This window comes from Myxocyprinus asiaticus, chromosome 8, assembly GCF_019703515.2.
Source record: "Myxocyprinus asiaticus isolate MX2 ecotype Aquarium Trade chromosome 8, UBuf_Myxa_2, whole genome shotgun sequence".
In the NCBI taxonomy this organism is placed as follows: Eukaryota; Metazoa; Chordata; class Actinopteri; order Cypriniformes; family Catostomidae; genus Myxocyprinus; species Myxocyprinus asiaticus.
In genome coordinates, this window is record NC_059351.1 from 13,713,682 (window position 1) to 13,740,166 (window position 26,485).

The following is a 26,485-nucleotide window of genomic DNA, read 5'->3' on the forward strand; positions in this document are numbered from 1 at the left end:
GGTAATCCCCCTTCTTTTTTAGGGAGTGGAAAAAGAGAAGGGGAAAAGAGGCCATGACTGGGTTATGCCTGTCTCTATCTTTTGGGTAGTTGACTTGTCCCCAAAGGGCCGTTGGGGGAGGTTAAATGTGTCGATCTGGTGTGCTGGCTATGAGGCACACAGTAGTCTGCCCACCACACACCTCCAGTTCACGTAACACAGTTCAGCCAATTGTGGCATTTCACATAGGGACCCCTAGTGTCACTACATCGACACAATGTCGAGTGATTGACAGATAGGGAACATCATGGTTACTTGTGTAACCTCCATTCCCTGATGGAGGGAACGAGATGTTGTGTCCCTCCTGCCACAACGCTGAACTACCCGCTGAAATGGACAGACCTTATATCGGCTCCTCAGCATAAAACCTGAATGAGTGGTTGCATACCAGCTCCTTTTATACCTGTATGTCCGGGGGAATGGCATGCAAATACCACTCGCCAATTTTCATTGGCCTTTTATCAAAGACCAGAGGTGTCTCGGGCTCCCAAGGGTGATCCCTAGTGTCACTAAATCGACACAACGTCTCGTTCCCTCCATCAGGGAACGGAGGTTACACAAGTAACCATGACAATTTCAGCCACAACTGCCAGAAGAATTGTTCAAGATACAAACAAAAACCCATAGGTAACCTCAGGAGAAATATAGGCTGCTCTGGAATAAGACAGTGTGATTGTTTCAAGGAGCACAATACAACGATACTCGAACAAAGATGAGCTGCATGATCGAGTTGCCAGGAAGAAGCCAATACCACAAAAAAGCCCAGTTACAATATGCCCGACAACACCTTGACAAGCCTCACAACAGCGCTATGTTTGGAGAGGGGTCAACAAGTATTGTGCTCCTTGTGTGTCTGTAACAAGGCCAAACATTCAAGGGAATGTAAACTTTTGATCAGGGCCATTTGGGTGATTTCTGTTATCATTATGATTTAAAAAGGAGCCAAACAACTATGTGATAATAAATGGCTTCATATGATCACTATCCTTAAATAAAAGACAGTTTTTTTGCATGATCAGTCATATTTTCAAAATCAATGCCACAATTTCACAATTTCTGCCAGGGTATGCAAACTTTTGAGCACAACTGTATGTATATGTATATATATAGAGAGAGAGAGAGAGAGAGAGAGAGAGAGAGAGAGAGAGAGTGAGAGAGAGAGAGAGAGAGAGAGAGAGAGAGAGAGATAGAGTCTATTGTGTATTATATATATACATATTCTTTTCAATATTTATCTATTTTGTATTCAATTTTAATTATTTTTTAAAAGTCTTTTTGCTGTTTTTGAAATGTTGTGTACTGGAAGCTTCTTTCACCAAGACAAATTCCTTGTATGTGTAAGCATACTTGGCAATAAAGCTCATTCTGATTCTGATAACCATGGATATCACCATGCACACACCTCAACTTCACCCTGTAATTACACCCAAATCCTCGTCTTGAACCAGGCATTGATGGATGGAGGTTTGGTTGCAACCTGATTCAACCAAGGCCTGGTATATAACCCCCTTAATACTCACAGGTATGCTGTACATCCCTGCTCAATTGTGGGTGGCCTGTGAAGCGTCGGGGACCCGGACCAATGTCCCTACCTCCATCACTGGGCATTGGTCCTGGAAATGCCCAGGCTCCCCGCAGCTCCAGCAAACCAGCCCAGTCTTCACACCCATGGCAGCAGTTTCACCAACCAGGGAGTGAGAGTGGAGAAGGACAGGGGAAACCGGCAGGTAGTGCAATCCCCAAAGCCGAGGAGCTGGTTTGGGAGGGGGCACCCCCTGTTTCCTGGGAGGAGGAACAGGGCAGAAAGAAGGGGAGACAGGAGAGAGAGAGAAGGATCTCTGTGCTCGCCGGCTCCCGAATACACCGCCATGTGGTCCTCTGCCAGCTGGATGGCTGTTTGGAGCGAGGCCGGGTGGTGGCACTGGACCCACTCCGCTGTCTCTCTCGGAAGCCAAGCAATTAACTGCTCTAGTACCACCAGGTTGATCACAGCCCGATGTCGCGTTGCTTAGCCAGCAACCACCTCCAGCAGGTGTCCCGGAGCTGCTGGGTGAAGGCAAACGGGCGGCTGTGCTCACCAATGGTCAGCGAGCAGAAGTGTTGGCTCTGGCCAACCCGTTGCAGAATGGCACTTTTAAGTCGGTGTAAACCGACAGTGCTATTAGATAGACCACCCACTGGGTGCACGGCCAACTGCAGGACCCCGCCATCCGCTCAAAGAGCTTCAGGAAGGCCTCCGGATCATCTTGGGGGCCCATCTTGGCGAGCAGAACACGGGGCAGGGTAGTCACCGGGTCTGGGGTTGCAGTAGCAGCCCCCTCCTGGGGCAGCAAGGTACGGAGCACCTGCCGGTCCTCCGCTTGGACCTGGAGGAGCACGATGAACTGCTGCTCCTGTTCTGTGCGCAGCTCGAGGAGGGCCTGATGCTGTGAATGGTGGATGCTGGCAAGGATCTTGAATACGTCCTCCAGAGGTGAGGCATCCATGGCGGTGTTCTTCCTCCTAGATCCCAGGTTTCAGCACCAGTGTAACAAGTTTGCAGTTAGGTGAAAGGAGGAAGCAGAAGATGGTGAATCCAACTCAAAAGGTATGTTTATTTTAGAACTCAAAATCACGCTTTTCAGCAGCAAGGATTCAGCCCAATCTCTGGGTGCGTGTTGGTAGCTCTCTCTCTCACTGGTGTCTGGCTTGCCCTTAAATCCGTCTCCAACTCTCACTGCAATGACAAACTGATGTTAGAGACAATCATTGACAGGTGATTATCCTTACCGTTCTCATCTCCTGATCTCATTCTCCATTCACAAGCCAGCGCTCGACTACGCCCCCACCACCACATTATAATTTCTACTTAATTTAATCGGCTCAAAAGAAAATGACTGAGGTCTGTCATTAAAATTGATTCCCCTAAGAAGTACAGAATACAGATTAAGTTTGTTTTCAGCCATGCACATTCACACATGCAAGGAAAAATTATTTCCATTGAAAAGGATCCAATTTCACAAAAGGAACACTAATTACCCTAATGGTGACTTTACGCTAAACAAATAATTACAGTAAAACAGCATCAATAATACTAACAAGAGCTAAAAATCTCTCCTAATAACAACTAATTAAATGCCCCAATAAATTCATTTTGACCAAACAAATATGCTTAATTTATTCAGGTGCAAGGGCTAATGGGTATTCCCCACAACCTCAGTTCTGTACTTGACTGTTTGTGTCAGTAGTATTAAAATCTTAATTGTGGGGGGGGGGCAGATGCGTAAACAGCGAGCACTGCGCACTTTGCTAGTATTTTTTACATTTTCATGTTATAATCCGGTGAGATTCGGTACACCCAGCTACATGTTTGTTCTTTGAGGTAAACATGGCAAAGAAGTCAAAATCCTTGGGCTCTGGAGACATTAAAAGACACTTACGTGCTCCAGCTGAAACCTCTGATGGGCCTGCGGACCAGGGACTCGGTTTGGACGGTGTGGCGGGAGAAATCCAGCGTCACCTGTCCAACATGTCTGTGATGCTGACGAAGGTTGTTGCCAACTTGGAGGATCTTGCTGTAATAGGTCAATCGATTACGGTGATGGAAACAAATTGGTTTCAAGAGTGGCAGATGTTGAGAAACGGATCAATTATCTGGAGTCATCGGAGAGAGAATTGTCTGCTAATCTGCTAATGACCAAGATAGATGTGGAAAGCATTTTGGAGAAACTGGAAGATCTTGAATATAATTGCCGATGAAACTGTTGGAATTCCTGAGCATGAAGAAGGCAGAGATATGGTGAAATTCCTTGATGAGCTCTTCCCGAGTCTGCTCGACATAACAGGCCATAAGCTGGAAATCAAGCGAGTTCACAGAGTCCCCGTTCGCAGATCTGCTGAGGGGGACAGGCCCCGATCAATTCTGGCCAAATTTCTGAGATCATCCGATAAAGATCTCATGTTGCGCGAGGCGAGGAGCAAAGGAAAGCTTTCATGGAAGAATCACAATATTTTCTTGTTCCCGGACTTTTCGAATTTGACAAGAAAGAAACATGATCGATTCAAGGAATGTAAGAAACTCTTACATCAACGGAAGATCGCTTTTGCACTGGTGTTTATGGCCAAACTAAGAATAGATACTAAGGATGGCCGCAAAGTATTCACGTGTCCCAAGCAAGCACTGTTCTTCATAGCAACAATGGGTGAGTAAGCCATTTGGTGACTCTCATGTAGCTCCAGATTGGATTAACTCACTGTACTTACAGGCTGTCTGAGGAAGCTGGGTGCCATTTTTGTTTCTGTGTGTGTTGGTTCCGCCTAGCAGCTGGAGTTTGTTTTGTGGAATAACACTGCTTCAAGAAACTTTTGCATTGATGGAAGATCGCTTTTACACAGAAGTTCCCGGCCAGATTGAAAATGGATACTAAAGATGGCCATAAAATATCTACATGCCCACACAAAGGATGTCTTTTATAAAGTTGACGGACTGAGCAAGTCATGGTGTATCTTTTTATGCATCCTCCGAGTGAATTTGACTCGCTCAATACACTCTTGACCATCCGAGGAACCAGGATGCATGTTTTGTTTCTTTTTGTTGCTGGTTCCGCCTAGTGGCTGGAGTTTGTTTTGTGGAATAACACTGCTTCGGGACAGTTGTGGATGAAACTGTTCGTTCTTTGTGCTTATGCCTCCTGTTGGCTGGAGTTTGTTTTGTGGAGTATTTTTGCAGGACACTGGAATGATTGCGTCATCTGCTGCACTCATAAACAGCCAGCTCACTGAACACTTGTCTGTCTGTCCGAGGGCACCGAACGGCTTTATATCGGCAGGAATTTGTGAATCTACACATTCTTTGTGTTTATTCTGCCTATTGGCTGGGGTTTGTTTTACTAAGTATTTTCTGCTATGTTATTTTGCCTCACAAAATTTGTGCAGAAGCACCGGACTTGAGCAATCTGATGGCAAAGTTGTCACGGGGACTCTCGTAGGTGTACATGGACTTTTTGAGTTTAGAGGGATTGACGCCAGTTGGTGCTGTCGTGCGCGGGGTTAATGCGTACATTTTTATTTTTTCTGTTTGTCTGGTTCTGGGGGAACTTCGGGGTTTGAATGTTGCATTAATGTTGGAATGTGGTCTGTATAATCTTGTTTTTGACACACAATTTATTTTTTCTATTATATCAAAATGTTAAATGTTAATATGAGTGGGTTATCTTTCTCCACGTGGAATGTGAATGGGCTGGGGCATCCCATAAAAAGAAGGAAGGTTATTTCTTTTCTTAAGCGTAAGAAATGAGATATAGTGTTTCTTCAAGAAACACATCTTTCCTCGCAGGAAGCTGAAAAATTTGGGAGGATATGGGGTGGACATGTTTTCTTTAGTGCTGGCTCAAGTAAGAGCAGGGGAGTCATTACATTGATAAGTAACCATCTACAATTCAAATCTCTCAAACAGATTAAAGATAAATTAGGGAGAATCATTATTGTTTTAGCAGAAATTCAGGAGCAAAGGTTGGTTTTGGCTAATATTTACACACCTAACATTGATAATCAGGGCTATTTTATTGATCTCGAAGGGATGTTGCAAGCCGCTGGCACACCTCATGATATAATATTGGGGGGAGACTTTAATCTTTTGATGGACTCAGTCCTTGATCATAGTGAAGCAAAAGTGTGTAAGCCCCCTAGAGCAACATTGACGCTTCACAGGATGTGTAGAAATCTTGGTCTTGCAGATACTTGGCGACTTTTGAACCCATCTGTTAGGGACTATACATTTTTTCATCAGTCCATAAGGTTTATTCTAGAATAGATTTTATTAAGTCCCTCATTTCATCTGTTGTGGATTGCTCAATTGGAAACATCTTAGTCTCAGATTACGCCCTGGTGAGTTTAGGAGTGTTGCCACATACGGAGAAAAATAAATCATTTAGTTGGTGCTTTAATGTATCCCTTTTGCAAAATCCTGATTTCCAACAAATGTTAAAGACTGAAATCAGTGTTTATATGGAGACCAACGTGTCCTCAGTATCTTCTGTGGGCGTGGCTTGGGAGGCAGTTAAGGTGGTTCTTAGGGGTTGGATCAAACAGTATGCCTCATTCATCAAAAAATCCAAAGCACAAGAACTCGTGGAGTTGAAAGGTGCAGAGGCAGAGCTGAAGCACCGAATGTCATCTGATGGCCTTAGAGAATTGACCCGATTAAAATACAGATATAATACTATTTTGTCACGGAAAGTGGAGTTTTGGTTATTCAGGGCAAGACAGTCATACTTTGAGTCAGGGGACAAAGCAGGGAAGCTTTTGGCTAGATATATAAAGCAGAGAGAGTCTTTTTCTACCATTCCTTGAGTGAAATCTGCTGGTGGTGAAATTTTTACCTCAGCCACTGATATTAATAATGCCTTTAAAGAGTTCTATCTTGATCTTTACAGTTCCATGTCTTTGTCTACTGATGAAGATATTAGAAAATTTGTAGAACCATTAGAACTCCCTAAATTGATGACTGAGCAAAAAATTATCTTGATTCTGAGATAACCTTGGAGGAGCTTGACGAGGTAATTAAGGCCTTACCTACAGGCAAGGCTCCGGGGCCAGATGGCTTTGCTGCTGAATTTTTTAGATCTTATGCTACAGAATTGGCTCCACTTTTGTTAGAAGTTTATACGGAATCATTAAAGAATGGAAAGCTTCCCCCAACCATGACACAAACCCAGATCAGTCTGATTCTTAAAAAGGACAAAGATCCAAGCGAGTGTAAAAGTTACCGTCCAATTTCCCTGATCCAGCTAGATGTAAAAATGTTGTCAAATATTTTGGCTAACTGATTAAGTAAAGTTATGACATCTCATTTACATATAGATCAGGTGGGGTTTATTTGGGGCCGTAGCTCTTCTGATAACATTAGGCGTTTCATCAATATCATGTGTTCAGTGGCGAATGATCAGTCTCCGGTCGCTGCCATCTCACTTGACGCCGAAAAGGCGTTTGATATGGTAGAATGGGATTATCTTTTTAAGATTTTGGAAACGTATGGTTTCGGGAGTACATTTATTGGTTGGATTAAGTTACTTCATAGACACCCTTTAGTAGTGGTACAAACAAATGGATTAATTTCAGATTATTTTACTCTGGATAGGGGCACTCGGCAGGGTTGCCCTCTTTCCCTCATTATTGTTCTGTCTTGCCCTGGAACCATTAGCAGCCGCAATAAGAAAGGAGGATGATTTTCCAGGGGTGATGGCGGGAGGTGTGGCACATAAGCTTCTGCTTTACGCAGATGATATTTTATTATTTGTCTCTGACCCTACTAGATCTATGCCTTACCTCCACAGAATTATTAATTCCTTTTCCAAGTTCTCAGGGTACAAAGTCAATTGGTCTAAATCCGAAGCTTTGGCTCTGACAGCATACTGTCCAGTAACGGCATTCCAGCCGGACGCCTTCCAGTGGCCCAAACAGGCCATTAAGTATTTGGGTATTTTATTCCCAGAAAATTTGTCTGATTTAGTTAGAGTTAATTTTGACCCTTTAATAAAAAGGTTTTCGAGTGATGTGGACAGGTGGGCTTCATTACATTTATTGATGATTGAGAAGGTTAATGTTAGGTGGGCTAGGCCTACTCAAGATTTTGTTTTATTACTATGCGTTCAGTCTCAGACATTTGGCTCATTAGTTACTTCCACCTGAGAGAGCCCCTCCCTGGTTTGGTATTGAACAGGAAGTTCTTGCCCCTATTTTGCCATTGCAAAGCCTCTCTATCAAAATAATCAGAGAAGTTAAGTTACACCCTGTTATTTTGCATTTGCACACGGTATGGACAAAAGTGTCAAGAGTGTTTAACTCTGACATTTATTTAAATGTTGCCTCAAGCATATGGCAGAACCCAAGATTGTGTATTGGTAAGAGTGGATTGTGGTTGGGGTTACTACACTCAGTGACCTAAATGAGAGTGGAGTGTAGAGATCTTTTGAAAATTTGGTTCAATATTTTGGGATCCCCAGATCTCAGTTTTAGAGGTATTTACAACTGCGCCACCTGCTTTGTGCTATTTTTGGGAGTAGCACACACCCCTCTAAAGCGGAAGATACTTTGGGAGAGGTGATTACTACTTTTGGAAAAGGTCATGAGGCATCAGTGTATTACTCCCTGCTAATTCAGAGTCTGGGGACAAAGCTTTAACTTCTATCAAGAGAGTATGGGAGAAAGATTTCAACTTGGTATTGGAGGAGGGAGTGTGGGCTAGGATTCTTAAAAACGTTAAGTCTAGAGATGCAAGGGTGCATCTTATGCAATTCAAGATTTTGCATAGATTTTATTGGACCCCCTCTAGATTATATAGGCTTGGTCTTAAAGACACATCCACCTGCTGGCAATGCCAATCGGAGGATGGAGACATGGCCCATGTTTTTTTTGAGATCCAGAAATTCTGGTTGAAGGTTCAGAATTTTGTGCATGACGCAGTAGGCACTCGGGTTTTGTTTTGTCCCGGACTTTGTGCTCTGGGCGATGGGGCGGTCATCGATGTGGGGGATAGTCATACAGATAATTGGGTTCTGACCTGTGTGATGATTGCCAGGTAGGTTATTTTGAGGGGTTGGAGATCAGCTGGTGCACCCCCATATCCGGAGTGGTGTAGGATGGCGGCTTATGAGGAGGTGTCATTGGGAAGACAGGGTGACTTAGATTTGTTTGTCAGGAAATGGGGCAAGTATTTGGAGTTTTTGGAGGGCTCTCGGTGTGGGGCACGGAGAGAGTAGTCTAGTATAGTTTTAAGTGAGTATGATTATTATATATATTTTTTTGTGTGTGTTTTTTTTTTTTTCTTGTTTTTTTTCTGTATATTTACTTATGTGTGACCACAGGGTTGTTTTTGGGGGGGGGGGGGCGGGGTTGGGGGTTGCGGGGTTTAAATGTTGATTGTATATACAGTGGTGCTCAAAAGTTTGCATACCCTGGAAGAAATTGTGAAATTTTGGCATTGATTTTGAAAATATGACTGATCATGCAAAAAAAACTGTCTTTTATTTAAGGATAATGATCATATGAAGCCATTTATTATCACATAGTTTTTTAGCTCCTTTTTAAATCATAATGATAACAGAAATCACCCAAATGGCCCTGATCAAAAGTTTACATACCCTTGAATGTTTGGCCTTGTTACAGACACACAAGGTGACACACACAGGTTTAAATGGCAATTAAAGTTTAATTTCCCACACCTGTGGCTTTTTAAATTGCAATTAGTGTCTGTGTATAAATAGTCAATGAGTTTGTTAGCTCTCACAAGGATGCACTGAGCAGGCTAGATACTGAGCCATGGGGAGCAGAAAAGAACTGTCAAAAGACCTGCTTAACAAGGTAATGGAACTTTAAAAAGATGGAAAAGATATAAAAAGATATCCAAAGCCTTGAAAATGCCAGTCGGTACTGTTCAAGCTCTTATTAAGAAGTGGAAAATTCAGGGAACTCTTGATACCAAGCCAAGGTCAGGTAGACCAAGAAAGATTTCAGCCACAACTGCCAGAAGAATTGTTTGGGATACAAAGAAAAACCCACAGGTAACCTCAGGAGAAATACAGGCTGCTCTGGAAAAAGACGGTGTGGTTGTTTCAAGGAGCACAAAATTTGTTGACCCCTCTCCAAACATAGCGCTTATGTTTGTGACCATAAAGGTCTATTTTGGTCTCGTCACTCCAAATTACAGTGTGCCAGAAGCTGTGAGGCATGTCAAGGTGTTGTTGGGCATATTGTAACCAGGCTTTTTTGTGGCATTGGCTTCTTTCTGGCAACTCGACCATGCAGCTCATTTTTGTTCAAGTATCGTCGTATTGTACTGACTGGCATTTTCAAGGCTTTGGTTATCTTTTTATATCCTTTTCCATCTTTATAAAGTTCCATTACCTTGTTACATAGGTCTTTTGACAGTTCTTTTCTGCTCCCCATGGCTCATTATCTAGTCTGCTCAGTGCATCCACGTGAGAGCTAACAAACTCATTGACTATTTATACACAGACACTAATTGCAATTAAAAAGCCACAGATGTGGGAAATTAACCTTTAATTGCCATTTAAACCTGTGTGTGTCACCTTGTGTGTCTGTAACAAGGCCAAACATTCAAGGGTATGTAAACTTTTGATCAGGGACATTTGGGTGATTTCTGTTACCAATATGATTTAAAAAGAAGCCAAACAACTATGTGATAATAAATGGCTTCATATGATCACTATACTTAAATAAAAGACAGTTTTTTGCATGATCAGTCATATTTTCAAAATCAATGCAAAAATGTCACAATTTCTGCCAGGGTATGCAAACTTTTGAGCACATCTGTATGTATATGTATACATACAGTATCTATCTATCTATCTATCTATATATACATATATATATTTTTTTTTTTTTTTTTTTTGCTTTTCTTTATTATTGTGAGATTTAATACAAAATGTTAATTACAAAAAATCTTAATTGTATGGATTTGTAAGCAAAATAAGTTACAAGAACTCACAACAAAGTTCACTTTATGATTGATATATCACATTAATGCAAATTAAGTAAAGCTAAAAATTTAATAAATGTGTTTCTGAGTAGAAGCTATTTATCTTCATACGTTTTGGGTGTTGAGCCAACTACCGTAATCATTTTTTTCAGTGTGGTTAGAGTTTGAATGAGGTCTTCTCTGGTGCATGTGTTTCTCACCTTATAGAGGTAGAGCTCAGTTGTTGTGCATGCCAATAATGCGTGTAAAGTGTGTGTGAGCTTGTATATGGTGCAGAGATATTAAGGTGTGAACGTGTATTTGATCCGCTGATGAGTCGAACAGACCGCAGGTTGAAGGGGCCAGGCACACTCTCCCCTCACTTGACACAGGGATCTTAAAAAGAAAAGAGGACATTGTACAAATATACTGTATTATATCAGATGGTAATACCATGGTGCTTGTTAAATAGGTACATACTCATTACATGCTTTGTATTTAATTGTATTATATTTGATAGAGTGTATGAATACAGGGTAAAACAGTGATATTACCACTGTACAAGTCCAGAAAAGAAGCAAATACCATGGTAAGCAGGGATCATAAAGAGCTGGATATTTTTATCACCCAGTTAAACACAAATTCACAGAGACCTACAGGTTACTATGGTAACTTAAGATAGCAATTCATAAGAGCCGTATAGTCACATGAATTTTCTCATTCTGCCATTTATGTGCTGAAAGCTAAAGTTAATCAGCTCAGCATTCTGATCATTGCTGAGGTATTTTAGCAAGAATCATATTGATGTCATAAAGGGATGTCTTGGTATGCTGAACTCTTTGAAACAGTTTGACAATGGTGACAAAATGCAGATGATATCCCAACAGGAAAAGCACTGAAATATATTTCTTATGCTATTAGTATATCAGTATTTTTTTTATTTATTTTTTTTATGTTAAAATTCTTTAGTTGAGCAAGTTGAGCTTGTGAGCCAGACTTGTCATAGAAGTGCCATAAAATTGCTTCAGCAATTGCATTTATCATCTCAAATTTTCTTTTTATGACCCTATCAGTGATTTGAACTGCGATTATGACAGACACAAAAAAATTTTTTTTTTAAATGGTCATGTTTTTCACATGATCAACTGCCAAAAGTCTGTTGGGTTTTCACACTTGAGTCCTCTTAAAAAGAACAAACTGAGACATTTTTTTTAATTCACCCACAAACTAATAAATATATAAACAGAGAAACTGTCACTGTCTTCTGCATATTCAAATTGTACCCATCCACCGTGAACCCGTTTTTGTCCATTTTGCGATAGGGTCTCAGCCCGCTAATCATCATCGTTAGTTTTTGAAACCCAGTCAGCTTGAATATCAGGGATGATCCAATCAGGATTTTAACATCCAATACCAATCACCAATTTTCTTTTCATCTAATCATCTGATACTGATCATTTAACTTTTTATCAGCAGCTCTGTCTGGTTAGAAGTAAGCTTTCTGCTCAGTGTCTCTGTTAACTGAATTTCCCTGTTGGTAATACAATAGTTGTTGCCTAGTTTTTACTGTCAAAAATACTGTTAGTTGGTTGAATAATTAAATAAACACAAAATATTCCATTTTACTCTTTACTCTAGGCCTTAAAAAACAAGTAGGCTTATGCAAACTATTCTCTACTGTATATAAGATAGTCGTAAAGAATGAGGCTTAATGTCAAAATGAAGCTGAGCTGATAAACAATTGGTGTAAATTTAACTTAAAGTGAAAGTTTTGGTTAGTTTGTCACCATTTCATTAAATTATTTTTATTCATTATTTTATTAGATTTCATTTAACAATGCATTATATTATAGTATCTAAATATTTCATATAGATTTATTATATGTACTTTCCTTCCTTTTCATTTTGTTGGATGTTGGTAATATTAGTTCCGCTTTCACTTGTTGCCACTGGGAGTGTAATAAGGACGACACGCTCTCTCGTGAGGTAAATAAATGACAGGAGAATGGAGGAACAGCGCATGTTTCTGGACTCTACCGGTGCTAATGTTAATGCTGTTTGCTCAACAATCATTTAATAAAGATGTTTGATTTACCCCATCTTGTATTCCGCGTTATTATGATACCTGTGCCTGGCGGAGACTGAGATGCTGTCACGCAGGACGCGCCGGTTTAGTGCAAATAAAGCACTTAGGAACCAAACTCTGAGCACTTCTGTTACTCTAAGCATAAGATGGATTTGTGGAGCACAGAACCACTCTCAAAACACTGTAATAAAAACTTAATATAGACTGGACAAAGCAGCACAAATAAACTTTGGAACAAGCACACTATTTATTTATTTAATTAAATCGCAGCTCTTTGCGATTTAATAATCGCACGAGGTCATATCGCGATTTCGATTTTATTTCGATTAATTGTGCAGCCCTATTTATTATGCTGATTAGACAGCTTAGTTTTTAATGAGAGCATTCGCGAGAGTGCAGAACTTTGTGCGGAGCGTCATTGAGCTCGCGTCGAAATGCAGGTCTCAAACAGTGTAAACCTGCAGTGAGTGACAGCAGTCAATATAATGGGAGAGTTTGTCGCGTTGCTCGATTTCTGTGTACAATTTATAAAAAAATGTTTTAACAGTTTTGTTTTGTCATGTTAATAAGTAGGCCAATTGTGAATTGATTTGTACAAAATAGCAATAAAGTAAAACAGATTAACTGTTCTAAGTTTGTTTTGGAGGTGTAGCCAACATAAAGAATATGGCATGAATAGCATATTTCAGGAATCACCGTCATTGTTATCGCGTCTGCTCTAATAAGACCCATTTGCCACGCAGCTGGAATTGGTAGATTTAACATTTTCACGAATTGCACAAACTGTTTTTAATTTCCAAATTGCAACCACTGAGGCCAAAAATGATCTAAGGATAATCTTACATGAACAAGATCACCATTGAAGATCTAACGGGACCACTAAAGGGCTTACTGAACGCAGTAACTTGGTCGATTTAAATCAGCTGTTAATAAGTTTGAATATTGAATATGCCATATTATTTACTGTACGCGGACTAATAATTTAAGCAGTAATTTAGCAATAATTTAATATATTCTATACCATAGATATCAATTTAAAATAATTTTTATTTGCCTTACTTTAACAAACATTATTACAATATAAAATAAAATACAATATAATGCTTAAAAGATGCTTAAAAGAAACTGGAGCACAGCTCATATCCACCATTGAAATCTGCTACTCTGAAGAACCACACGGTTGCTTCCTTTGTGACATCACGGTAATTTAATATTTTATCGACATTAATAATCGCGATTAAAATATCAAGGGCAATAATCGACAATTATGATTTTTGCTATAATCGTGCAGCCCTAACTTGCATTATATGGACCTAGAGAGCTGAGATATTCTTCTAAAAATCTTCGTTTGTGTTCTGCTAAAGAAAGTAAGTCAAACACATATGGGATGGCATGAGGGTGAGTAAATGATGAGAGAATTTTTTATTTTTGGGTGAACTATCTCATTAACCTTAAAAACCTCATCTCTTTGGAAAGAACATTTAGCTCGCTTTTAGCTCCAATCAGTGGACATTTCACCTCGGAACTGCCACGATACATGCAAGGAACCACGTAATATCATTTTGAAAAAATATTGCCAGTCACATAATTTTCATGAAATTAGGCTGTAGAAACAGCAATAGATTTTGAAATATATTAAAATGTGATGATACTGAAAATACTACTCTTCACCACATGAACTCAATCAATAATTTACAGAGGGCTGACCCAGATTTAGGTCACACAAGAACAAACACATGTCCATGAGAGATATCTGCTAATGGCAGTATCTTGGCTAAAGTTGGAGGGTACGGGGCAGGGTTTTTTTTTTATTTTCTTTTTTTTTTTTGTGAGCTCAGTTGAGTATCTTTTTCTATGCTGTCATGTGACAGAATTACAAAAGTCACCCGCTTAATGGAGATTAATGCTGAACATGACTGAAAGACAAAAAATCATATCGACTGTACCAGCTTTGGTTCTCACCTCATTTCACAAATGCACCTAGTTATTCGATAATAATATTACACAAAGGCAACACTGTGCATCTTCTTACCACTATTTATTTCCCCATGCTTTTAGATTATATTAAAATGTCATTAGAATGCGGACACAACTGAGTTTTCATTTCTTAAAAATGCTATATGTAATAGTTCTACTGTACTAAATCATAAAATGACCATAATATGTCATTAGAGAATTAGGAAACATGCTAAGTTGAAATACTGGCTTCTCCGATAGCAATGCTACAGCCAGAATATTCTATTTTGAAGTTTCCATTCCGGGCCGGAATTTCTGTTTATGTTTTGGCCTGTGTGTTCCCGCCCACTGCCCACTCACCAGTAGTATTTTGACACCGCCGGGTTGCCAGATTTCAACAAGTTTGCAGACAAACAACACTGCGTGCTGCAGCCATGGAAGCCAGCAAACGAACTGGATCAGAAATAACAGATTCCACCTGACCTAAAAAGCCTCGCCATCCATCTAAAAACCACCATGACCAGAGGCGTAGTAAAACAAGGATAAATATTGGAGATGCCTTTGGAAGATGGAGACAGCTTAAAGCTCAGAAATCCTTTAAAACAGATGCTGAGTTGGCTAATTCTGGCAACCCCATTGAGCTTCAAGTCTGGGGCGGGGCAGACAACTCTCCAATATTTTGAATTTGGACTGCAGTACCCATTTCAAATGCCTGTTGTCAATCTTACATATAGCACCTTTAAGCTTTAAATCAGTAACCACCAACAAACATGCATTTCCCCAGTAGTAATATGTTAAGACAAAACCCCACACAATGATTTTGTGCAGTGGTTTTGCACTGGGTGGGTTGCGACCCAAAAATGTGTTGCAGGTCTTTTCTGATAGGGAAAATTATGCTAATGCAAATAATAAAATGCAACTGATCATATAATCATGCGTGGTTAGAATTGGAATATAAATAAACATTTATATATCTTTAAAGGGGAGGAGAAAACACTTCCCATATCTTTTGCTGTTGATGTCAAAGGACGTACAGTATGTCCAATAAACTCTGCAGTATTTTGGTACAAATTCAAGTCACTTGGTAGAAGCAAGCCAAATTTGGCAGATGCAAACATGGACAGTTTTTTTTTTTTTTTTCTTAAATCAGCATCTCTACATGTATGACAGCCATTCCATTCCAGTGTTTGTTGAATTCCAACACAAGCACACCTCATTCCACTTAATAAGGTACTGATTAGGTGATCACCTGAACCAAATCTTATTTATTGAGGAAAAGTATAAAAACCACTGCTGTGGTCATCACTATCCTCTTGCAATAAGACCAGCTGGATGGCAAAAACAGTGCTAGTAGTACCTCAAAAGTAATTGGATTCAAGAAATAAATACTGACCATGCCAAAAGATTTGAAAATAAATTTTTTCAGTGAGGAAAAGAAGGGTTCACTGGCAGATGGATACAGTGAGCGTCAGTTGCTTCCATCCTTAAAATTTCAAAGGTGGCGGTTCATAAGAACAAGGTCAAGCTGCAGACATTGGGGACAACAAAGCTACAGACCGGCAGAGGGTGAAAACGACTCTTAACTGACCAGGATGACCGCCAACTCATTCGAATGTCACTCAACAACCACAGGATGACAACAAGTGACCTACAAAAAGAATAGCAAATGGCAGCTAGTGTGAAGTGCATGGCGAGGATGGTTTGAAACAGGCTCCTAGGGGCAGGGCTGATGTCGTGCAAAGCTAGAAAAAAGCCCATCATCAATGAGAAGCAAAGAAGAGCCAGGCTGAGGTTTGCAAAAGACCATAAGGATTGGACTGTAGAGGACTGGAGTAAGGACTCTGAGTCCAATTTTCAGCTTTTCCCAACACCTGGTCTACAAGCCACAGTGTCTCACACCCACTGTACAATTTTATGGAGGATCGGTGATGATCTGGGGGTGCTTCAGCAAGGCTGGAATCGGGCAGATTTGTCTTTGTGAAGGACGCATGAATCAAGCCATGTACAAGGTTATCCTGGAAGAAAACTTGTTTCCTTCTGCTCTGACAAAGATTGCTTTACACAGCCAGGTCAATCAAGGTGTGGATGGAGAAGCACCAGATTAAGACCCTGTCATGGCCAACCCAATCTCCAGACCTGAACCCCATTGAAAACCTCTGTAATGTGATCAAGAGGAAGATGGATGGGCACAAGCCATCAAACAAAGCAGAGCTGCTTGAATTTTTGTGCCAGGAGTGGCATAAACTCACCCAACAGCAATGTGAAAGACTGGTGGAAAGCATGCCAAGACGCATGAAAGCTGTGATTTGAAAATCAGGGTTATTCCACTAAATATTGATTTCTGAACTCTTCCCAAGTTAAAACATTAGTATTTTGTTGTTTATAAATGAATATGAACTTGTATTCTTTGCATTATTCGCGGTCTGAAAACACAACATCTTTTTTTGTTATTTTGACCAGTTGTCATTTTCTGCAAATATATGCTCTAAATGACAATATTTTTCTTTGGAATTTGGGAGAAATGTTGTCAGTAGTTTAATAGTAAATCCAGAGAAACTGATAATTATGCAGTGGTCTCTTTTTTTTTATTATTTATTTATTTTTTTTTTATGATTATTTAATTTATTTTTTTTTTATTCCCAGAGCTGTATATTCACTTTTTCTATGTCATTTAATAATTTAGTATACTGTTGGTCCTATCTAGTTCGTGGTGTAAATAAATATTAATAAACATCAATGTTTGAACTGAAGGACTTTTTGGTTAATTAAGTGTGATAAACAATTTTGTTATTGTGTTGGGTCACCATTTGTCTATGGTGAATTTTGGGTACCGAAGCAAAACCAGTTGAGAACCACTGATTTAGAATGTTGATGATACAAACTGCATTACATACACTGCATTTGTGAATACAGATAAAGTAATTTGGGAATTAAAACTGAAGTCAGATGGGAATTGAATCAGATGAAAATGTTAATGCTCATGTGATTATGGAGAAGATGATGTAATACCAGGGAATGGAATCTTGAGCTGCCATACCGTATGCCATCACTCTTGCATTCAACCATTTCAATTACAAAAAGCTCTTATTAGAACCAGTGTCCCTCTTTCCATCTCACAGATGATAATGGCAAAGAACCAAAGGAAAATTAACCATAAGGATCCAGCCAAAGACAAGCAAGTGATTTTGTGGAGGTCTATTTGCAGTGAGTAAAGCAGAATTCCCCCAGGGCAAAATCACTCATGCATTCTGGATAGAAAATCCAAGAGCACCCAATCACATTGCTAGTTTTCCTTTTATCTCACACACAGAAAGGAGATGTCATTGTCATGATGACACAAGCACCAACCTGTCATAACAGTTAGGTCAATATGTAAATGTGATGGAAATGGCGATCAGAAAGGCTTTCACAGCCTGTTGCAAAGCCACCCAAAAAGTTTAAAATCACATATTGGTATTTTACATATCTGATAAAGAGAATCCAACCCTAATTTCATCTATTCAACAAAACCAATCCAGAGCTATTTTGTCTTGTGATTAAATATAATGCAATATCATGGGAGTGGGTTTGTTTGATTTATAATTTCCCTAAGGGTAGATCCTTCCACATAGAGTGGGGTCCAAATGTCTGAGAACACTAGTGAAACTTTTGTGCATTTTTTGAGTTAATAAGAAGCAATATGATAGGTGTGGGTGAGAAACAGACCAATATTTAAGTCCTTTTTAATATAAATTCTCCTCACTGCCCAGTAGGTGGCAATATGCACAAAGAATGCAAATCACCAAACACAAAATATAAAAGGACATACAAGAGCGCTTAGGCTGGTGAAAGTGGAGATTTATAGTAAAAAATGACTTAGATATTCTGTTTCACACCCACACCTTTCATATCACTTCAGAAGACATGGATCTAACTACTGGAGTCGTATAGATTACTTTTATGCAACCTTTATGTGCATTTTGGAGCTTCAAAGTTCTGGCCACCATTTACTTGCATTGTATGGACCAACAGAGCTGAGATATTCTTCTAAAAATCTTCGTTTGTGTTCTGTAGAATAAAGAAAGTCATACACATCTGGAATGGCATGAGGGTGAGTAAATGATGAGAGAACTTTCAATTTTGGGTGAAATATTCCTTTAAATATTTCCAGGTTTAAATTAGATTTTGAATCCCAAATTTTCAGTATGGTTTCAGACTTTTTGGACAACACTGCGTATGTGGTAATTTATAAATAGTAGCTACAAGAGACTCACAGACTACAGTCTAATGCAGAGTTTCTGTGAAGCAAAAGTCTATAATTCTTTCTCTGTGCAAAGCAAAACGTTTGGCTGATTTCCTGGATTTTATGGCACCCTTATTGAATTTAGGCCAAGAAGCACAGCACTTATTGACATCATACTAAATCAGAGCATCAGAAGCTGCCAGCTAAAAGATGTAGGTATGTTTGAAAGCCTGTGACAGAGGAAATCAACACAATATTAGATTAAATCCACGAAAGAATAAAGTAGCAATTTTGCAATGTGAGACCTATCAGAAAGACACAAAACATTCACTTTATTTCATTATATATATATATATATATATATATATATATATATATATATATAGTATGTTTGCATCTACATATGCTGATTTGAAAATAATTCTGAAGGTTAAGTTCAAGCTTTGTGCATTAAATGTATCACACAAACACTTGATCTAAAGAGACAAGCCTGAGAACGCAACAGTAACATCTTCCATCACACTACATATGTGAGCATCCATCTCCTCTCCACCTCCTCCTCTGCTTCTACCCCACCCCCGTTCTTGCTTCCCATGGAAACATGGTGCGTTGGCGGATCACAGATGCTGCTGTATGCTTCCCTGTCAGCGAAATAACAAGTCTCCTTTCCACCAACTGATTTCTCTTCTGCTCTGCATGTGTTTGTTCCGTCTTACCTTTCCTCCATAGCTGTGTTGCTTCAGAAGCAACAGCGATACAGGCTTCTTGCCTTACTCATCATACTGAGACCCATTTCCCGAAGAGGAGGGGTGAGGGCCTGTTTTGCACAGTCCCTTTTCGTTTCTGTTCTGTTTGATCCCCCGTCTCCTCTCTCTCTCTCTCTACGCACCACAGCAACAAGAGCAAATCACACCAGCATGCCGTATGGGAGGAGCCAGACCCGGTTCTGCAACTCAGCAGCCAATCACAGAGCAGGAAGCTCAGACAATCATTGTTGTGCTCTCTCTCTCTACCTTGATTTTTTTTTTTTTTCTCTGTGCCTCCTTAGTTTCTCAGTATTCCTCTCTCACTCAAAATACTTTAAAATGGAACAAAAAATCAACAAGTTAAGAAAACAATGTAGAGTTTGAACTTTTTTTTTTAAACAATGTAATGTCTCATTATTCAGTTGAGTAAGTTCATAACCAGTATTGGGAAGATATTAAAAAAATGTATCAGTTACTAATTGCAATCGTATTTTTCTAAAATGATCATGGGATTACTTTAGTACTGTAGTTAATTTGTCTAAACAGTAAACATGTTGGCTTCCCACTACTTTTGAATACATTTTTTGAAACCCATGTTATGCAGATGGACATCAAATTGTCCTTTCAATTGTCTATTAAAAGATCCCATGAAATAAAAATTGTAATACCATTTTTTTATTATTATTATTATTTAGTTTTAGGCCATGTCTATTAGTTTTAAGGTCATCTATATGCTAGTGTACTTCTAAACGTTGACATAATTCACTTTCAGCATATACTGTATGTGTATCTAAAATTTCGAGACTCCTTTCAATTAGTTTAACGGATCATAATATCATAAATACAAAGTCTGTCGATGTACATGGATATCTCAATATTTCAAAAGTGTCCACTTTCCAGAAATAAGGTACACTTTGGAGTCCCATTACTTTCTTTTTTCTTTCATTCTTTCATTTTTTTTTAAGCATTAGAGACACTAATGCAATGTCTTTGTTGTTGTTGTGTGTGTTTGTGTGTGTGTGTGTGTGTGTGTGTGTGTGTAAAACAATTAGACAAACTATTATCTAACATAAATTTACCTAGCATGAATAATAGCATAGAAAAGTAGTAAAGTTTTAGACACTTTAACCAATCCAACAGTTAAAATCCTACAATAATGTCATCAATTTGACATAATTGTGATTTGTGTTGAATTTGATATGTGTTGAACTGCATAAATATTATATGATAACACATTCAAGTTCAGTTTTGATAACAGATATATTATTTTAGAATATATATAATTTTTTAACTTATTTATCTTTCTATCGCTGTTATTACTATTTATTATTATCATATTTATATTTACCTTTTTTTATAATGCTTTTGCAACATGTACTGAAGTATGTCATGTCAATAAAGCAAATTTAAATTTGAATTATATTAACTTGTGATGACTGTCATTTAACAGGCTAAATAAAATGGTAATGAGTTCTGGCAGTTTGCGATTTTGAATCTGTATTGTCAAACCAATGGGGCCATTGAGGCACTTTTGAATGTTGTCCAAGCTGGAAAATATGAGTGGGACAGCCTGGTACTCTACACGTCACAATGTCTTTATAACAGTTAGACAATGCACAATGCACATACACACACTTGCACAGTTGCACAAAAAGTACACTCCCTAAAAAATAAACCGAAAGAAAAGCCTCTGAGGTCACGGAAACATACAGTACACAGTATGCATATTCTTCATACGTGGCATTAAGACTTTGTAGTCACCCTGAAAGTTTTTGCTGACATCATGTTCCAAAGTGTTGATGTTATTTGGGACTGGACAACACAATTAACTGTAATGTTAGACTACACCACTTCATTGCCTGCAGAGAAGTCAGATTTATCTTCACTTGCTGCTTTTCCTGTACAATTCAGGGCAACAAACAAAGAAAATCATACATTTAAAATTTGCAATTTATTTTTGCAAGGATGGATATGAAAATTCAAAGTGAAACATGTCTGTTACATTCAGCAATATTTATAAGAACTAACATTTTGAAGACTTTGGAGATCTGAGTTGGGCAGGCATAAGAACATTAATCAAATTTAGGTTGTTCAATTTTAGCCCATTTGTGACAGACAAAGAGTTGATGGGTACTGCAGTGTGCATCGTACGAAGCTCATCTGTGGGATTTCAGAGTTTCGTTATTCAGAAAAAGGTACTGCAATACATGCTCTGGTGTAATCAGAAGGCTTTATGTGTAAAAGTGAAATATTGCTAATAAAAGAGCTTGAAGAACATTCCAGGTTCAATAAAAGTTCAGATCAATTAAAAGCATTAAATTTGAATGCCACAAAAGATATTTGCAATATTTGTCCTTCCTTTACTTAAAAAATGAAGAAGAAAAAAAACATCACAGTCACAGTAAAGCATTTACAGTGGAAGTAAATGGGGGCCCAAACCCTGTAATCCCAGTATCGGCACTTAAAAAATTAATTGCAAAGATGCACTCAGTAATGTTTTCCCCATTAATAAAGTTTTACTCCTAAAAAAATTTATTGTAATTTTGAAACATATGTATAAAATCATGACCACTAATGTGAGATGAGGACTCAGTCATTTCATGTCTAGTCATGTTTTATACAACATGGGGGAGGGGCGCTCTCATGGGGGCTGCCATTTTCGAATCACATGACCAGCTGAACACTACTCACTTAATCTCAGTAACAGTCTTTTTATTGGACACTTTCACTCTTGGCGGCATCTTGCGGGGGCGGCACGAGGCACCAGGCAACCCCCCCCGTCCACAAATTTTATACAATCACAACTTTGGGGGCGTGTTGAAATGGGTTTTGCACAGGATGCCATACAAGCTAGAACCGCCACTGCCATTAGGTGTCACTGTAAGTCCAAGATGACACGAACAAAAAGTTACTGCGTGCACCTTTAAGTTTTACGCATTTCAATTACATAGAAAAATTCCATCAAATTGAATTAAGTACTATTTAATAAAATAAAAAATTTAACGTTTTATTAATTTAATTTTGTTTAACATTACTGTAACAGAGTTCGTTCAGGGCAAATAGAGGAGTCAAAAGGCAGCGGAAACAGTCAACATGAGTATTTTATTACTCTTCAGCATCGTTCACAAAACGTAAATAAAAGGGCGCTCAGTGGCCAAGTAATCACACACAAACGAGTCAATAATTCTTGTTGCACACACAGGAACAGTCTCTCTCTTGTCTCTCTTTCTACCAACTGATGCATCTGTCGGCCTTTTCAGGTCTCCCTCTGCCATCACTATAATGAGAGAAAGATGTTAATGATAATGACAGTCCATGTGAGAAGCTTTACCACTCTCCCTCTCCCACAGAAAGATACACGACCACACCCCCATCCCCACAGTTACAAAATTCAATTGGAATGGAATTTTTTTATGAACTTAAATGCTTATATATATATATATATATATATATATATATATATATATATATATATATATATATATATATATATATATGTATAACTTTACACAAATAAAGTTAGTAAACAATGTTATTACACAAAAATCATGTTAACATGTATAATGTTTACATCTTGTGGTTATACTTTTGAAACAGAATTTTAATGTTTATAGACAGGCTCCATTCACTTCCATTAAGTGCATTACTATGACAGTGATTTTAGCTTTGATTATTATTAGTATATTGTTAATCAACACTATTCCATAAATGCTGTCAATAACTTGAATTGAACCCGGAACATTCCAATGAAACCAGGGGTGGACCCGGCCCGGGATTTTACATAGAAACTGGCCCAAAAGTTGCCGCTGTCCTCTTCTGCTATCGCTGCCCCCTTCGGCATATTGCGGCGCAGTTTTGTGGCCCGTTCTGCGCAACGCGGCGGCTCATTTCAGTTTAGTCCCGGTTCTCCCGATGGCCAGTCCGCCCCTGATCGGCCCTAAAGTGCGTCGGCCCACCGGAAAAATGCCCAGTATGCCATATTACCAATCCAGCCCTGAATGAAACCACATTTGATGCAAAATATTGTTTTTGTGTGATGCTACGTGCTCGCCGCTAGGTGTCAGTAAAATCCAGTGCAACACTTACACGAAGTTGCATAGTACACCTTTACTTTGAGGACATATGCTGCTTAAACGTATAGTTTTACCTCCATTAGCCATCTCGACGTATTTTTCAGACCTTCCTCCATTATTTGGCTCGCCAGTGTGCCAGTCTTTGCACCATCACTCCAGAACCAGATAAAATCCTATGAAATGCAGCATTAGTATTACTGAAAGTATTTATGCATGTTGTCATTTGTCATTGTGTGTAATGTAAAGTAGCCCTAAACAATTTTGGACGCTTAGGTCACATTTAAAAATGTCTGAAAAAGTAATTGCATTTGATAACAAAATATTGAACCAAGTGGCATCTGTAAAAAATGAATTTCAACAAATTAACTGCATTAACTAGACATGTTCCATTAAGTTTGACAACCAGAAAGTGTACATACATTCTGTCTTCTTTTTTTAACAGTATATCTGTTGCTGCAATCAATGAGTCAAATGATAATTAAGTTATCTCTTTTGCATAATGCTGTTACTTTAAAAGGAAATGTAAAATCATCCACCTGAGTTGCATCATGACCTCCAATCCAGGTTTGGGTCATGGATCCAGCTTGTTTTTTTCACAAAGGATTTTAGAAAATTGTGAGTGACTGCACTGTGAATAGATGCAAGGTTTCCTCCGTGTTCAGTGGATTGTATCTGAAAGGATAAAGAGTTTTAAAGTACATTGTACTGCATCTTTAATAAACTGTAATACAATATCAATCCGTGTGCAGTTAAAAATTATTTCAACTGTTCACAGTATCACAGCTCAAACAAATTCTCATCTGCACCATATGTTCACAATACTGATCTGTGTCAGTCTATCTGTGTTACTCTATCTGTACAGTAATAACTATTGTAAATTATGTAAAACTTCTGTTGTACAGAGCAGACATAAAAATTTGTTTTTTCTTTTTTTACAGTTTTTACCAATAAATTAATTTTTTTCCCTGTATTTCAAAATGACAGGAAAATTGTATTAAAACTACAAGAATACACTGTTTATCGAATGTGTCACGTGATTTAACAAAAAATTCTGTATAAATGTAATACATTAAATTACAGCTTTTAAATGACGATTTTAACAAAACTAACCGTAAAAATGAAGTATTCTTTATTGACAAAATTAGTATCATTTTCTCTAATTTTACAAAAATTGCTTTTGTTATGGCGATAGATCACTGTCAAATACATAAAAATACTGTTAAATATACATTATATGACTAAAGAAAGAAATATTTTGTCATTTTGCATAACTTAACCACTAATTTACATACATAAACTGAAAAAACACAGGTATTGACTATCCTGAGACAGTTAAAAACTAAATTTTTATCATATTTTGACTAACTTTATCACTACATTTGTATTAATTTAAAGATTTTATTGTTAAATAAGTGCATTTCATTTTATAAAAACCTGTGTAAAACCATAGAGTTAAATTAAAAAAAGTGAATAACTTTGTTTTACGCCTTACATTTATATGACATGTAAATGAAGCATAAATTACCCATCACTACATTCCCCTATCACTATCATTCCAAAATACAACACATAACGCCAGTTAAAAAAGGATTTGGCCTGAATGAACAAAATTAACTTCCTGTTTATTGAAAGAATCAATTAACATTTTTATGTGATGTGAAAGCAAAGCAAAGCAAGTACATTAAAAACGTTAAAATACAGAGCTGGAACAGACTCTTTTATTTTTGTGCATATTAATTTGGACACAATATCTACTTATTTATTGAATCATACATGAAAAAAAATTGGTTTGCATGTATTTAAGGTTTACATGCATGTAGCTTCTAATTAGAGGAGTTTTCTTTTGAAGAAGGAATATAAAGAATCGTCCTCTCACTTTCAACTGCTTTTATTTTCAGCAAAATTAACATGTGTAAATATTTGTATAAACATAAAGATTCAACAACTAAGACATAAACTGAACAAGTTTCACAGACATGTGAATAACAGAAATTGAATAATGTGTCTCTGAACAAAGGTAACAAAATCAAAAGTAACAGTCAGTATCTGGTGTGGCCACCAGCTGCATTAAATACTGCAGTGCATCTCCTCCTAATGGACTGCACCAGATTTGCCAGTTCTTGCTGTGAGATGTTACCCCACTCTTCCACCAAGGCACTTGCAAGTTCCCAGACATTTCTGGGGGGAATGGCCCTAGCCCTCACCCTCCAATACAACAGGTCCTAGATGTGCTCAATGGGATTGAGATCCGGGCTCTTCGCTGGCCATGGCAGTACTCTGAAGGGTACCACATGAGGGAGGAGGATGTCTTCTCTGTAATGCACAGCGTTGAGATTGCCTGCAATGACAACAAGCTCAGTCCGATGATGCTGTGACACACTGCCCCAGACCATGACGGACCCTCCACCTCCAAATCGATCCCGCTCCAGAGTACAGGCCTCGGTGTAATGCTCATTCCTTCAACGATAAACGCGAGTCCGACCATCACCCCTGGTGAGACAAAATCGAGACTCGTCAGTGAAGAGCACTTTTTGCCAGTCCTGTCTGGTCCAGCAAAGGTGGGTTTGTGCCCATAGGCGACGTTGTTGCTGGTGATGTCTGGTAAGGACCTGCCTTACAACAGGCCTACAAGCCCTCAGTCCATCCTCTCTCAGCCTTGCAGACAGTCTGAGCACTGATGGAGGGATTGTGCGTTCCTGGTGTAACTCGGGCAATTGTTGTTGCCATCCTGTACCTGTCCCACAGGTGTGATATTCGGATGTACCGATCCTGTGTAGGTGCTGTTACATGTGGTCTGCCACTGCAAGGATGATCAGCTGTCCTTCCTGTCTCCCTGTAGCACTGTCTTAGGCGTCTCACAGTACGGACATTGCAATTTATTGCCCTGGCCACATCTGCAGTCCTCAT

The 26,485-nt window shown here is 38.7% G+C and overlaps 1 protein-coding gene across 2 annotated transcripts in view; it reads right to left on the reverse strand.

Moving 5' to 3' along the window:
* LOC127445492 (tripartite motif-containing protein 2-like) overlaps nt 1-19,636 on the reverse strand; it is a 42,147-nt gene extending 22,511 nt beyond the window's left edge. The window contains exons 1-2 of one of the 2 annotated variants that reach the window (XM_051705613.1): nt 19,476-19,636; nt 10,717-10,891 (exon numbers count right to left, since the gene is read on the reverse strand). The gene's annotated coding sequence lies outside the window, so the exon portion shown is untranslated. The remainder of the gene's footprint in view (nt 1-10,716; nt 10,892-19,475) is intronic. The other variant, XM_051705614.1, reaches the window with a different exon arrangement.
* Between the last annotated feature and the right edge of the window lie 6,849 nt (nt 19,637-26,485).